The sequence below is a fragment of the Lipophrys pholis genome (genome assembly GCF_963383615.2).
Source record: "Lipophrys pholis genome assembly, chromosome: 7".
In the NCBI taxonomy this organism is placed as follows: Eukaryota; Metazoa; Chordata; class Actinopteri; order Blenniiformes; family Blenniidae; genus Lipophrys; species Lipophrys pholis.
Window position 1 is genome coordinate 25,322,993 of NC_137638.1, and position 16,628 is coordinate 25,339,620.

The 16,628-nt window shown below is 41.5% G+C and overlaps 1 protein-coding gene across 1 annotated transcript in view; it reads right to left on the minus strand.

Moving 5' to 3' along the window:
- The window catches only part of rimbp2b (RIMS binding protein 2b), a gene marked incomplete at its 5' end in the record, with an annotated part of 86,573 nt that overhangs the window by 55,063 nt on the left and 14,882 nt on the right, over nucleotides 1–16,628 (minus strand). The window lies entirely within an intron of this gene.

The following is a 16,628-nucleotide window of genomic DNA, read 5'->3' on the forward strand; positions in this document are numbered from 1 at the left end:
ACAATCATATGCTCTATACTTTTATATTTCTAAAAGAATCGACTCAGCTTTCAGTGTAAACTTTAACCTAATCATCTCGGTGACGTGTTACCACGCTAACACTTGCGATGACTCAGCACTTTGCAAAGTCTATGAGGATGTTAACACTTTTGTCGGACTACACTTTAGTTAAACTGGAAAAACTGTGTTATGTATGGGAGAGAATTAAATAAGAAGTCAACTCATGGAATTCATTGATGGAACTGAAATTTCTCACACATTCAGACGATTCTAAAGTGTTTCACTGATGTGGACCATTTGCTTATAGGATATCAGTTTTCACTCATTATAAATGCAAAATGTTGAGAGAGAAAGTGAGAGAGACAACTTCCTCCCTGCTGTTACACCAGGACTAGACTGAAAGTTTCTATGGGTCAAAGTGCCTGGAGCTGTAAAACACTGTTTTGAGAACTGGATCAGTGTCTCTCTGAAGCAAGACAGCCCAGAACAGACAATTTTTCCATTTTGCTTTTCTCCTAGATTTTGCAAGCAACCATGGCTTCTGCTATGCATGCGGAGGAGAATAGTGACAAAATGGGCTTTCACTTAGTTGCAGGTTGCAAGTTCAACACTGGATGTCATTAAACCTTGTGCGAGTGAATTCCCACACCTGAAATAATGCAGGTTTTTTTTTTCAGTTCATCTCGTGGTGACATGAATGACTGCACCAGTGTGTTTTTTTGTTTTTTTTAATGACGTTTCGTCCCATCGAGCTATTTCATGGGTTGTTAACAGAAGTCTGCAGAGCTTCGTGATGACCCAATGAATTAAATCAGTTGTGCTTGAGCAGGAATCCAATCAAAATATGGAGAGTTGTAGCTCTCCGGGAACAGCCAAGAAAACATGAATGGAGATGTGTCAGAGAAAGTACACGCAAATGTCCACCTACACTCGCTCACACTGTGTTAACACACACACACACACACACACACACACACACACACACACACACACACACACACACACACACACACACACACACACACACACACACACACACACACACACACACACACACGATTGGAACTAATGAGAAGGCATCCCTGCTGAGGTTCAATTGAAGACAAATTACTTATTCTTTAATCAGAGAACCATGTAGCTTTGAGGTAAACGAGGCCTGGGAACCTGAAACACTTTTCTTTTTTTTTTTTTGCCCTATGGCTCCATAAAACTGATTCTGTGATCAGACAACCCTGCTGGGCAACTCATTTTAGCAGGTGTTGGGATCTCAACAAAGCGCAAGGAGAAAGATAGGTGATGCTTTTTTGGGTTTTTTTTTTTGGCAGACTGAATTGTCTTCAGGACTAATATAAAAGCTGGACCAACAACATCACAGAAAACAAGTCAGTCAGTCGAGCAGGAGTGACAGAGTCTGGAATTAGCATATAAACAAGAACCTGGAGTAGATGGCGGCGGCTGCAGCTGTACAAGACTCAATTGTCAATATGTTGGCTGGTCCTCATCCAGGGATCAGAGAGGGGCTGTCAAGACTTTGATTTCTTCACACAGGGGAGACTATAAACAGCAGAAAAACAACACTTCACTCTGTCAATCACTGGACTCTCCATTTCTATCACCATAAACTCCAATTTCAGTATTTGGCAGGACAAAAAGGAGCTCCAATCATTTTTATTTTTTTTTGTGTATGTGCGCGTGTGTTGGCAAAACTGGACTCAGAAGCACTCACAGCAGACAAGTGGGCAGAAAACAGACAGAGGGTAGTCAAATGTTTTACTGCCATAATAACCACCATGTTTTCCCAAGCCTAATTCACTCCACTGCACTGCGCTTTTATTACGAGTGAGGTTAATTACATTCGTTATTGTTCCTTTCTGTATTAAAAAAAAAACAGCTAAAGAATCAACTCAAGTCACTTGGGTCATTATTATTTTGTTAAAACCCCTTCCATGTGCCCTCACACAGAAACACTGATTGTTTAGAAATGCATTTTCAAAGAGTTTTTAAGGTTTTAAAAACATCCTTTGGTTTGATAGTCTCAAAAATAAAAGCAATATCGTAGGCCTTGTGTTACACAATGACTGTCTTTCCACTGAGAGCACTTAAGTAAATGTTGCACTGCTTTCAGCAGTTACCATGGCATTTATGCTGGCAAGGCAAAACTTTTAATTTGATGCAGCTTTGCTAAAGGTTTTTGGTCTAAACACGTGTGTAGCTTTCAATGAATACTTGAAATTGAGGCAAAAGAAGGAATAAAGCAGACTCTGTATGTGTGATTTTATAAATACAAGAGAGCATAAGAAGGTCAATATTACCTCCAGTCAATTAACACTCTGAGCCAAATCCCCATTCTTTACTAGGCTCATTTAACAACTCAAAAGAAGTTCAGATGTGAGATCAGATGCTTTCTATACACTGGATGGATTTAAACGACACAAAATGTGATTTTAAAACTGCGGGATGTAGTCTTCTATTCATCCAATCCTATATCATTATGATGTGAGTTCTCTTATTTGTAAGAAATTATAAAGGAGGTTTTTCTATTCTAACTAAACTTCCATTAGTGAAGAAACATATTTCAAGCGGACAGCTTTTTGTTCCGTTTACATGCTATTTATTAGTGTATGGAGTTACAACATCCATCCATCCAGTCATCCATCCATCCATCCATCCATGCATGCTGATCACACACACTCACATTTGTATCCACATGCAATTTTAAAGTCATCAGTTTACCTACATTTTTTTAATGGTGGGAGAAACCCTAACACAGAAACACGTTGAGAACATGCAAACTCGCCACCAAAAGGCTCACCACTACGCTGCTGTGCAGCCGAGCTACAACTAACAGACAATTTACATGAAAACCGTTAGAACCGACTCAAATTTACAGCTCAAAAGTGATAACCAGAAGACAGCAAGTCTAGAACTGAGTAAATGTCACAAAATGCACATTTGCAGCTCCAAAGCTCACTACTTATCACATGTTTTATCAAATCTGTGCATCAGCTGAAGCTGTAAATATCTCATAATTAGTCATCTTTTAATCATCATATTAACTTGTATGAAGGAATTGTTATGAAATATGCTGGCCCGTGGCAGGCAAAAAGTTCACACAGCTTCGCTGTCTGTGTCTATGGAGAGGTCTGGGGTTTTTTTTGTCTCGGGGAAAAAACCAAAACAACCCTTTACTTCGCATTAAGATGAGGCATAGCACAGAGGAAGCCCGCTGACAACAAAGGACAGATCATCCTCTCTTCTTCCGCTGACCCCTGATGACCTGCCTTCACACTTCCCTGCACCGACAGAGGGGAAAATGCTGCACAAAAGTCCCAATTCACCGCTCCAACTGACTCCCTTGGACACAGAGTGCATGTTATCTGCATGCAAACAAATCAGAGCACCATGCACACTCCTTTACCTTGAAAAAAATGTTACAATACAACGCAATCAGTGGAAACAGAGAGACACAGAAAGAGGCAAAAACAGAGCAAGGTAGGGTGAGAGGGAGAGCGATTGGTAGCTGGCTGCCATTCTGGCCCGGTGGCCCTGCGGCTCATGCACAGGGTTGCGTAATGGTTCTGCATGCGATGTGAAGCACAGTAAACAGGACTTCAGCACATGTAGCTAAAGAGACCACTCAAGCCTTCTGGGGAAGGGGAGTTATTTCAGAGAACACATACATACAACAGGATGAGACAGCCATGTTTTGACACAGCGTGCTAAAAATAGCACGTTCTTAACAGAAAAAAAAAAAAAAAAAAAAAAAAAACACAGAGCGGCATGCAAATCCAGACTGTCACAAGAGGCAGAGAGATAAAACATTTCTTTCAAAGACAGTCCTGAGAGCTCAACTAGAGGGCATGGTAAATAGGAAGAGAGCGAGCCGTTTCAGGTTAAACTTGCTCCGAATCTGCTTACGTCTCTCCACATATGTGATCCCACCTGACACTTGTGCATCGCACAAGGCCACGTTCCCCGTCCAGCAAATGAACTGAATCAATTAAGAATCAGCATGAGCAACTTTTGCGGTTCTGTTATGTAATTCTCAGCCTGTGGGGCCGTGTGTTAGGAAATGGCGGCAGACAGGCCTGTTGTGTTTTCTGCTACACATGTATGCCCATTAATCACGCTCAGACTCTTTGCTCCCTTTTTATTTCCAGGGAAGAAGAAGCCCAAGGGCAGCCGACCTACGGCACCGCGGCACGTGCACACTGGACTTCAGCATCACTGCAAATGTCACACAATGTTAGCTCGCACACTGGAGGCCAGCCTACGGTGAGAAGATCACGAGGACAACCTATAAATGGCACCCCTTCACCCAGCTCCTGATGCTAAAGTTTGCAGAGGTTTGGTTTGAAGGATCCCTTAGATTTGTTGAAATGATAGACTTTTTTTTTGTTTCAAGGTTTTACTCGTTTTCTTTGAAAGCCATAAACTAATGCATTTGGTCGACATAGATCTACTCCAGAAGTCGGGTGGTTGCAGACGAAAATAAGTTGGCAAAATAAATGCACTCAAGGGTTTAGCAGTGCACAAAACCAGCTGCATTTTCACTCTGCTGGAAAACACTGGGGAATACTGATGAGTACACTATAGGTATTTTTGTAAACAGACAGACCGGGCAGACGAACAGATGAACAGGTTTTGTTGTGCGTTAGAGCGTCTTAAAAGAAAAACACACCTCTCTCTCTCTCTCTCTCTCTCTCTCTCTCTCTCTCTCCCTCTCTCTCTCTCTCCCCCCTCCCTCCCTCTCTCTCTCCCTCTCTCTCTCTCTCCTCCACTCTGTCGGGTGCATGAGAGAAGATTTCTGCAGGGCGTGTTGGAGTGTGAGTCATCATCATTGCAGAGAGAAAAAGAGGGGAGAGGCATTCTTTAAGTCGAAGACAGTGCTTATGGCAGCAATGCAGCAAGGAAACACCACATGCCCTGCCCCCTACTGGGGTGAAAATCCACAAATACCAAACCGCCACAGGTAAAAGACTCCCGAGTCAGATTATTCATCCCAACACTGGAAGGATTGGCTAACCTGGTATGCATCAACAGTGAAGCGCACTGAATGATCAGAGTATCTTACATAGCTGGGTGGAGCCAAAGTGAAAATGTTTGAATAATAATGAGTGACTTTCCATCGTGCTCAGGTTACCGTAATCAAGACGGCCCAACAAGTACCAGTGTAGTTCACTGGGTCTGAAATCGTTTAAAGGGTTCTATCTTAGCAGACCCACAATATTTTATTAACTACTGCGCTTTACAATGTGAACGTTATAAACTCGGGTTCAAAAGTAAATTCGACTGCACTATGTTGCAACTGCTCCAGCTTTCACACAAGAAGGACATTATCCTGTACATCGTCTACGTACACCACCAGCATGAATGAAAATGTGGATATTGCCAAAGAATATGTATTAGTCCATTTTAACTTGATGAGAATCTGCAAACAGTTTCTTTTTTTTTGTCTGTCTGCAGATTGAGGTCGTTTTGATTGTCCTGTCTTTTTCTCTTATGTCAGTTGTCACTGGCTGTAGCTCATAGCAGCAGTCAGACTGTGCGGTAAAATGAGGTTACAAATTTGTGACAGTCTCAGGAGATTATCTCAGCCTGTCTGTGGATTCACGGCCGTGACAATAGGCTTCTGAGAACCCGAGTCACTTTCCAACATAAGACCACATAAGATTGTAAGCGATAATCAAAGTTATCATCGCAATTGCTTATCTTTTGTGTGTAGCCGCCTTGAGATTACAAAAACATTTTTTTTCATTAAAAAGAATAAATAAATCTGCTATTTATAGCTTACCCTAATGCTAACCCGAGCTACAATGGTTTTGAATAAAATTCCAGAAATGTGAATGAAACTCAAGAACTGCAAAGGTGCCCAGAAGTGTCAGTGACCTTACCTTCTCCCACACAGAGACTGTACAAGCCTTAAAAACAAGCTCCCTCATATCCAAACCATGCAGAGAGTCAGTGACAGACTTTCGGTCTCTGCGAGATCCGTCGCGATGATGGCGAGTCAGACGGACTCCTCTTCACAGCGTTCTGAAACAGCAGCATAACTCCGCAACCCGATCCTGAAGTTCAGCTGAAGTCCATGCTGCTATCCAACCCTGCCGATTGAATTACTGCCCGCAGCCCGAGGTGCAACTGCCCAATAACACACCATTACAGACGGATAAGCAGAGTGTTTGACACAGTAAAATAATATCAACTAAGGGCCAGCGTGGAGGAGAAAACAATGTTAATATAGCAGTGATGAAGTATGAATCTCTTGCTCATAAAGGTACCCTTTAATCTCCTGGAAACTTGTTGGCGTTTCTGCTCCTCCTCTCTCTCTCTGAGAATACTAGTTAAATATTTAGCCTTTGCAATGGGCTCAATGCCATTTTTTGCTCTGATATGCCTTGATGTTTGCAAACTACAGTTTGACGCAGCCCTGGGAGCATGAAAGTGACTTTCTACTGCAAACCTATTTCTGGTTGGGCGGTGTAATGTAAAATCTTGTGGATGTTTATTCACGTTGATTTAGCTGTAATCTCCAAAGTCACAGCACTTTCAGAGAAGGTTATCATTTCACAGCCAAGTCATTGGTTACCTATGACGCCAACTGACATTAAAAAAAAAATAAAACAAAGACAAAAGGAGAAGAAGAAGGAGCAGTAAGGATAGAGATGCAAATGACCCAGAAAGCGACCCTTTCTATGTGAATTTATTGGACACAAAGTTATGTCAGTAGTGTGACTCAGTGGAGTCGGCTTGTCAGGATCACTTGGCCCTCACACTTTCTCCAAACAACCCACTACAAGTGAGAGCAAACCCTCAAAGAGGCAGGAATCTGAACTGAGCAGTCAACAGCAAGATCAGAGAAAAGAAAAGAGTTAAAGCACCAAACAAAATGCTCTGATGAATAAGTATTCAAGACAGAGACAAAGGAGCAATCCGCAGAAGCAAGAGAGGGTTATAGTGGGATATAATAACAACACTCCAGACACGGCTCACTGAGACTCGTCTGACATGGAGAGTGACCGGCTTATCAGTCGACTCCTCCGTCAATACCAGAAATGCTGCTAGCCATTCTTGGCCTTTAATATCACCCCAGCACCAAATTAATTAAAGGACACTTGACTGAGCACTGTCCCCCGCTTCCTGGTGATTTACAATTATACAAATATTTCAAAACATTTACTGGATTTTTAGGCCAAACCTATTTAAATGTTGGTTTATTGTACAAAAACCAAATGAATGGACTGATAACCGCACGTAACGTATGGTCAGTCTGGTTTGATTCACTCCTTAGAGTTCTTCTACTTCTATAATACATATATGTCAAATGTTATCCTCAAGCAAAAGCACAGCAAAGGCACGTTGTAATTATCAGTACGGTATATCATTCATCATAACAACATTCTAAGAAAAAAAAATCTGATTTCAATAAAAATGTTGCAGGGCCTTTGTGTGCAGTTTTCATGTTCACTCCAAAAAGGTGTTTGAGATTAACTTGTCACTACAGAGAGGGCCTGTAAGTGTGATAGTGAGTGTGTGTGACTGTCTCTGTGTTTGTCCTGTGATGGACTGGAAACCTGTTCAGGATATAACCTGTCTTCGCCCAGAGTCCGCGGATTTCGGTAGACGGATGGAGCCATAAACCATGCATAAAGACTTAACAGGTCTTTTTGCATGAACATTGCATGAGAAAAAGGCATTTTACAAGTGATTTATAAGAGAGCGCTGACTGCGTGAGGGTTTGTTCTAAAGTCAAGGAGCCCTCGTGGCAAAAGTACCATCAGACACCCGAAACCCTGTGTTGGATAAAGAGGTGCAGAGGACAGATGGTGGAACCATTTAAACAAGGAAAAGACAACATCAAAACAACACTGAAAATCTCGGGTTATATATTAGGGTTTGTCGCGCCGCATTATGTCAAAATGGTGCAATATGTAATAATGGAATACATTTTCACCTCATTATGTGATAACGTGTCATTTTGGAATAAAATTCTTGAACGCATTTTGTAATAACTTGTTACATATTGAAACAGTTATTACAAACTGTGGGTGTTACACTTTTTTATTAAGAAAATGTAATAATTTGGTGCATTATGTAATGATTTTTTCCCCTTATCCATATACATGGTTCTATGTTTAATAATGACAAAAAATTAAGATTCAGTTGGACGAGAATTATATGTCACTTTTTGCTTTTGCTCATGTCCTGCCAAGGTGACAATGGTAGAATGCAAGGCTCTAAATCAGGTTTAACTTTTTTGGCATCCAGGGAGGGAAATAATTACCCCGGCTAAGAAAAAACCTAAACGAAGGTGTAGACGTCTAAAGAGGACTGTAGGCTAAATGAAAAGGCAAGTTGTCACTGTTTGGCTTTGAACTGTCCCTTTAAACTGCTCTGTAACTTGACAGTGCAGCTTGGGGATTTCAATAACAGGCATTGTAATTAGCCACCACATAATAGAAATGACCTTATTAAGCAGCTGCTGGGTCGCAGGCAGATTTAGGTTACCAAAACACATGTGCTACCAATTCCTCTTATAAATCAAACACTATCTTTTTATATGTTTTTCCCCATCTCAGCTGACACGCATACAAACACACAGATACACAAAGTCAGATCTTTCTTTGGGAGAGCCAGTATCAATATTTATGCACTGCCTGAGCCCATAAATACCGGCGGCCAATCCAAAAATCAATGCACGCCTGCTACATATTTTAATCTCCCTATGAAGGTCACATTACTTTGACAGCGCCTGGGAGGGCAAAATACTCCGCTTCTGCTCTGGTTTCCCAACCATTCACAGTTCACTGAAACACATATTGTATTAAGGAGTGTAAAAACAGATGCAGCGGGCCGTTATGCGACAGTCACAGCGTCAGAAGAAGCCACGTTTCGAGGATTTAGCCTTGTGTAACTGGTGTACATTATAGATGAGGCAGAGGAGAAGGGGAGTGTTCGGTTAGAGCGCTATCAGTTACCAGAAGGCCATTCTAAATCTCCTCCATCATAACGAACCTCCACTCCAGAGCCACGGGGCTGACACAGTAACATCCTCGGGCTTAACTGCAAGCGGCTGTAAACTTTGGCACAACACTCAGACGAGAGGAGCAACACTCAAAGTGACACCAAAAAGAATTAAATAAATAAATGACCGTGCGCTCATTACTTACACTGAGGGACTGCCAAAGTTATTCCCGTCATCATATGAATTTGTCACTTTGCTAACAGAGCTTATGAAAGTTAGATGAACATTTTACGATCTTGTTAAAACCGGTTACATTATTAAAAGGGCACATTCATCCTGCGAGGCGAGAAAGAGAGCCCGTACCAGTTTGAAAATTTAATAAGCTCAATGCAGTGGCTGGAGATCGAGAAAACTTGGCAGAGATTTAGCTTTGAAATCCTGAATATGGGCATGAGATGATTTAGTCTCATTGTATCATGCATGCACTCAAGCGGGTCAAAAGACAGGGGATTCTGCAAACCTGTGATAAACCCATTAACCAGCTTAACTTCACACACTTCCTCCGGCTTTTAATCTGTAATGCGAAGCAGTGTTTTAGCAGCTACTTTCATTGTGGCCCCTTTTTAGTTCACTACAGTAACACATTATCAGATCTCAGTATATTTACTTTGCAACGGCTTTGTTTAATATTACAATACAGTTTATCTTAGATCTGCCTCTTTTTGCAACAATGATGATTTCCCGGCCCTTTCATGGCACCGCCACGCTACTACTGAGAGAATAGGGGAGGGTAGTGTGACGCTAAAGCCCGTGGCTCTCATGACAAGCCCGGATGTGAATGAAGGTGGCTGGTGTCAGCAGGCTCACCAACACCTGACCCAGGAGGAGACTGGAAAGGACTTTCTTCCTCTCTCTCTCTCTCTCTCTCTCTCTCTCTCTCTCTCTCTCTCGCTGCGATCTGCGATAAGACTGCGACGCACGATATCTCTGCATCATAAGCGTACTCTTATCTAGTAAGGTAAAAACCCAACCACTGACTACACGCACTGCCGCTTGTGTGAGTGTGTTTGCCCTTGTCTGAGAGCATCCTGGCAACAGGCGCCTTGTGAGTTAAGTCATGCCATACAGCCATACAGCCATCATGCCATACAGCCATCATGCCATACAGCCATACAGCCATCATGCCATACAGCCATACAGCCATACAGCCATACAGCCATCATGCCATACAGCCATACAGCCATCATGCCATACAGCCATACAGCCATCATGCCATACAGCCATACAGCCATCATGCCATACAGCCATACAGCCATACAGCCATACAGCCATCATGCCATACAGCCATACAGCCATCATGCCATACAGCCATACAGCCATACAGCCATACAGCCATCATGCCATACAGCCATACAGCCATCATGCCATACAGCCATACAGCCATCATGCCATATAGCCCACCAGCTCCTTGCAAACCTGCCACAGCAGAGAGGCCAACACCACTGTACAGTTTCTATATATCAAACCCATGAATGACACCAGGATTTCCGAAAATATATTCAGTTGATTCCAATAAAAGTCATTCCAAAAGCAAAAACTACACAAATTGCCACTTTAAGACTTTTTTTTGTTTCGTAATTCATCGTTATCAACAATTTGAGATGAAGTTTGCTGATTCTTCTCGTGGTTTCTTCAGCTTTTCTCCCATAAATTAAAAACATACTCAATAGGTTAGTTGGTGACTGTAAGTGTAAAGGTGTGTGTGAGTGTGTGCGTGAGTGTGTGCCTGCGTCTGTGTGTATGTGTGTGTGTGTTAGGCCTGTGATTGATCAGCAGCACCCCCCAGGGTTTTAACTGTTTATGTACCACTTTCAATCTTATCCGGGACTCTTGAAAAAGAGATTCCTAATCTCAATGAGATTTTCGTGGCACAAAAAGAAAGAAATGATTCATATATCAACCAAATTCTACACGTGATAACCTGGGTACAGCTTAAGTATTTCATACTGACAAATAGATGGATGGTTCATCTGAGGCATAAAATACATGACGATGTACTATAGTTTTCTATTAATAGGCTTCCAATATCCAAAACATTCCAGCCATCTTTTAAACTATATACTATAACTTCAAAATGTCTTAATTAAAATCTACAAACTTTCTTTCAACTGAATAATTAGCACAACTCCTTAAAATCACAGTTTTCATCTATAAGATTGTTAATGAATTTTTTAAAAGAACCCTGTAAACATGCCGCCCACTTTCTGACACTATAATCTGATCAAGTTATTCCTGAGTGGAAAAAGGTCATGCGTTAGATTTGATGGATAATTCTTTGACAGACTCAGGAGATATCATATTAACAGGAATAAAATGAAATCTCTTTAATAAGCAGACGATTGTATAATTAAACAGACAGAGCTCACAGAAAAAAAAAAAAAAAAAATGCCTGTGAGCCACATTTGGCGCAGAGCATGAGCATGACATTTCTGAAAGCAGCCTCAGTTTGGGAGGCAGAAAAAAATAGAAACACAACAAGGCTGAACGTGGGAAGTCAGATTTGTTCTAAGCTATTCTGTGTATATGGAGCAACAAGTTTTTATCAGGCCAGTGACAATATGTGGTAACATCCGTGTTTCTTCTAAACTAATAAAGATACGTCGATGACCATCAAAAATGCATGATAAAGTATTTGTGTTTCTGGGATTCGTAAATCTACAGCACTCCTACTTAATATTCCTGATAATAAAAGTAACACTGTGGTGTTTTCTAAATCTTTCCTACAGTGACTGCAGCTGCTGCATGAGAAAAAAAAAACCTAATTAATGTAGTGCCATTATCTAGTTTAATGCACCCAGTAAAGTCACATTAACACTATCGTTTTTTGCAAATAATACATTATAGTGGTATGATAGTGCTCAATACAATATGCACAATATTAGACAAAAATGAGGCAAAAAATGTCTAATTTAGGGTTGGGGGTTTTTTTACAAGCAGAAAATGATTATACATGTGTGTTTTTCTCCACTTTTACACTCGATACTTGAGTCTTTATATTATAGTCATTTATATTATAAAAAGCCACAAAAGTCGCAAGTTATTCCAAGACTTTCTGATTTTTCACCAATAACAGATTTAATAACATAATGTTTGAATTATTTACGATGAATGAATTCAAAGGTACTTCAACCATCTGTACGGCTCATTTAAAGATTACTACCCTACAAAGAGAGAAAGTGAAAAAACCCTAAAACACTGGGTTGATTATTTTACATGCCAAAATAGGAAGGTCCCATACAACGGTTCTCAGTAGCCAAAGTATTAAATTAGGAATTCATGTGCCCAGTGCTTGTCTGGCTTTATTCTACAAAAAAGAATAAAAAAATAAAATAAAATCTGTTTTATAGTTCTTCTCATCAAAAACAAATCTCAAAATGAGTTGAACATTGAATTGTCGCTTTTAATTGAAATGACTGTGATGACAGTGTGACAATTCCAAGTGATACAAAGGTTTAAACGGTTTTGTCCCAGAATGTGTAAAATATCCTCCTTTATTAATCTTGAAAAAAAATGTTGGTGTTTGTTTTTGTTGATGTTCAATATGTCGCTATTCTCCAACTATTTGGGCCAATTTCTGCTGACCGAGCCAAAGTAAGCGCATATATTTACTGCACATTCAGTGTGTCCTGTAGTGGAATTAACATGCTAATGTGCCTACTCTTATCATGTTGGCCCACTGGCAGATGCTGACATAACTTGAGTTGGCACACTTAGTGCAATATGAAATCTACTTCAACTTATGTAACACGTGCATGCCACGTCCATGCCACAACTGTTTTCTATCAAACAAAAGCGCAAGATTTCGTGTGGTTAAAAATGGACGGTGTTCTTTGTGAGAAACCCTGATGGCAGCCATTGGTGTGTCACGTCACACATATGAAAGGAGCTATCAGGTATTAGCGATGTCCGGTCGATTGTGCCTGCGCTATCGTTGTAGTCACACCGGTATCAAGAAGAAACCTGGATGACCTTTGCGCATCAGTAAACCTGTGACAACTAGCCAGTCCACTGGAGAAGAAAAAAGCAGGCTGCTGAGTGAAGAGAGTGTGTAGCCAAAGCAGCATGCAGTCCTGGGTCAGCCAGCAGCATCTGAGCGTTAATAAGGGGAGTAATTGAATTAGAGGATCAGTGGAGGCCTGTAGTGTGGGCGCCACACGGCTCTAATTTCATTACAAGCGATGTAAACACGAGGTTGGCCCCCAGCACAGGGGCCTCCCACATCAATACATGAACAAACATACAATGCTGATAAATAGAGGTAAATAATGGTCACAAAAATCTGTTTTATACGACAGAAAAACACTGACTTACTTAAAGTGTCATTGCATCTGGTGGCTCAGTAGTCATTTTGTGGATTGCTGTGAGGTGTTAGGATGAATTCCCCAGAAGGGACACACAGAGATGGGTATCGAACTGCCAACCTTGGGATTGGAAGATCACCTGCTATGCAAACACAGCCACAGCATCCGTTTATATTTACCCGGCAAGGACACATCCATGCGATGCCTATTTCCGATCGCCATCCCAATTTGCTTAAGCCTGATAAATTACTTGACCATCAAACTGTGCGTGGCTCGAGTAAACCCGTATGCCTGACGGCAGACCGGCTCGCAGTCATGAATAGTTATGAGGGCAGGAGTTAACCAAGAGGAAACTGTTCACATCCCAATAAGCCGTGGCCCTTTTCATCTCAGCTGTGAGTATAAGACAGTCCCAGAGGCAGATCACTGCTTGGTATGCAAGAGCTGCATTTAAACCACAGTAACAAAATCGGCTGATATAGAGGCAGAAACACCTTCTTCTTCTTTTTTTTTTTGGCCAAGGTACTAAAAGAATTACTTTGCCCCGGCTCTTCGCTGACACATTACAGCATCAGGCAGTAAGTCAGTAAATTTGCTCTACTTTAAACAGCACATCTTTCCATGCAACTCACATCTATCAAATGTTCTGGACTGAGAAATGCTCGCCCAGACCGGGCTTTTGATGGATGCACAGGTTTTATTTTTTTGACACCCAGGAAAGCCTGCCAATTACCTCAAAAGTTTACCCCAGCAACAGAGCAGCAACGAGGCCGGGATGAGACAGACCGGGCAGACAGACATCCCACCTCCTGGGACATTTCAGGAGCCTTTTCAAAGCAATTTAAAGCAAGACCGTAACTTTTTTTTTTTTTTTTTTGGGGAGTACTTTGATTAAGGAAAGTAAAAGAGAAACCCTGAGTAATAATAAAATATATTTTAGTTTTAGTTTAACAACTTATTCTTATTCTCTGTGATCTTTTCAGATGCAGCTTTACTTGGTCTGGTAGGACAACTTAGGAATAAGTTCACAATCTAATCTGAATACTGAGCTAATTGACACATGTTTTTAATTAGATTCACTGACATTTGTTACTCTGGTTGTTGCTCACAACCAATAACAAAAGCCATTCCGTTGCATAATATTTCAAGGACCGTGGTTGCCAAAAGTGTCGATGCATAATTTATAGGCAGGAGAGTGACTGAGGAACTGCTTCTATCTTCTGAAGCACAATTCATCCTCAGATCCTCTCCAGTCAGAGACTATAAAGAGTTAAAATGGAGTAAAACATTTTGTTAATGTCAACTTTTGCAGAATAACAACTGTAATGCAGCGTCTGTGAAATTCCCTCCTCAGCATAAAACCTGCAAACTTAAAAGAGGACAAGCAACAAAAGCTAAAAAGGGATGCCTTTTTAGGCAACTCTCTGGGGCAAAGTTAAATTAAAAAAAAAAAAAAAAAAAGTCCTTTCTATGAGACTTGCTCACAAAGAGACGCACTGACAGTGGAATATGGGACGAGGTAATGGCTTTAGACAGCCGAGTATCCCGGACAGATACCTTTACCAGGGTGCATCCGCGGTTTGTTGATTGCATCTCCATCATAAGACAACAGAGCTGCCGGCAAATGGGGCTTGCTGAAGAAGTGGCTCATGCTCTGTCAGTTTTTCATTATCACTTCACTTAGTCTTACATAGGACCATGCAACACTGGTAATTACCGATGCTATAGCAATCTTTCAGGATTCATAATCGGCTCTTTTTCCACTTCAGGGAACTCACAACGCCGCCTTCAACCCAGCCACACCTCCGACGATGCCCCCTGTTCCTCCCAATCCATTTCTTTGTTGACAAGCTGTGCAAAACGCCAAGTAACGACACGACAGCATGCACGTTAACTTGAAAAGCACTTGTTTCCCAGCAACCACCTCAGGTGCACAGGTAAGAGCGTTCATGTGGCCGAACCTCACTCAAGGATGTTGTAATGATCAGAAGATGACTCAGACTTTTACAAACATCCAAGGCGGATTAATCATAAAATGTGAAAGATTTGTCCAATAAACATCGTCTCTGTGTTTTGTGTTTAACATATCAAATAAATGGATTCAAATTCCACAATTAAGAAAAGATGCCATCATTCGTTTGGTTGCTCAGTAATTCTGCTGCACGTGACCCAAATGGCGTGCAACCCCTCAAGAAATGTTGACAAGCTAATTATCAAGTCGCCCTGTCACAAGCAGGCGGGGAGTTTAAAAATAAAGTTCACACCGCCCTCATTATGTAAACTATCACAGTCAGCAGCGCTAACCTCGCACCCCTATATACTACAGCTGGCGGACTTAACACACAACAAGGCCACACTCAGCATGAGAGACAAGAAGGTTTGAGGGCTGTGAAAGACATGCAAGGATTGTTTTTGGTTCTTATGATACCGCTACTGCCAGTGATTTTATTTTTATTTTTTTTAAAACTTGTCACAACACAAGGAAATATCGGTTACTTTGTTCACCAAGCTGTTGATAACAAAGCCTCAGTTTATGGTTCAGCTAAAAGATGTCACCCATAACATCGGCCTCTGTGAAAACAACAGTCTGGTAAGTGCTGAGGAGACACAGGAGAGAAGCCAGCAGCCTCATGTGCATGTGCACACACACACACACACACACACACACACACACACACTCACATACGCACACACTTATTCTCTTCGCGCAAGCGCCACACGGAGGTCTGATCGATGGCGCTCATTCATATTGAGCCACAGACGTCAGGGGAAGCCGGGGGAATTACAAGCAGCCTCCACTGTGAGATCTTAGCCTGGGGAAGATGAAGCCTGCTGTTTACTGTCCACAGCTTTTCAAACAACATGGATACCGGGTCTCATCGCTCCACGAGACATCACACCGAGCAGGTACACCAGACTGTTGAATAATAATACACCATTTACACATCACATGTGATTAAATAACAAGTTGATTAGTTCCAATACGCTGCAGTGAGAAACAAGGCCTCCAGCAATACGTACAACACATGATACACAAACCTGCCTCCATGATTTAAACACTGAATGCGTCGCTACAACAGTCAAGTACAAACATGTTTGTTTTTATCCAGAGTGTGGATTGTGATTGTCATCGTCAGGAAGCACATTGCGTGAGTCCTCCTTGTTGAATTGTCAATATTTCTCCACGGGAGCATGTGTCCGTTTCAGATTCGCAGTTTTTTTCCTTCAACACTTCCCATTTTCATTCCTGTCTAAATCACATTTTGTTTTGTTTCATCATCTTTCTGCACTGCTCCACCACA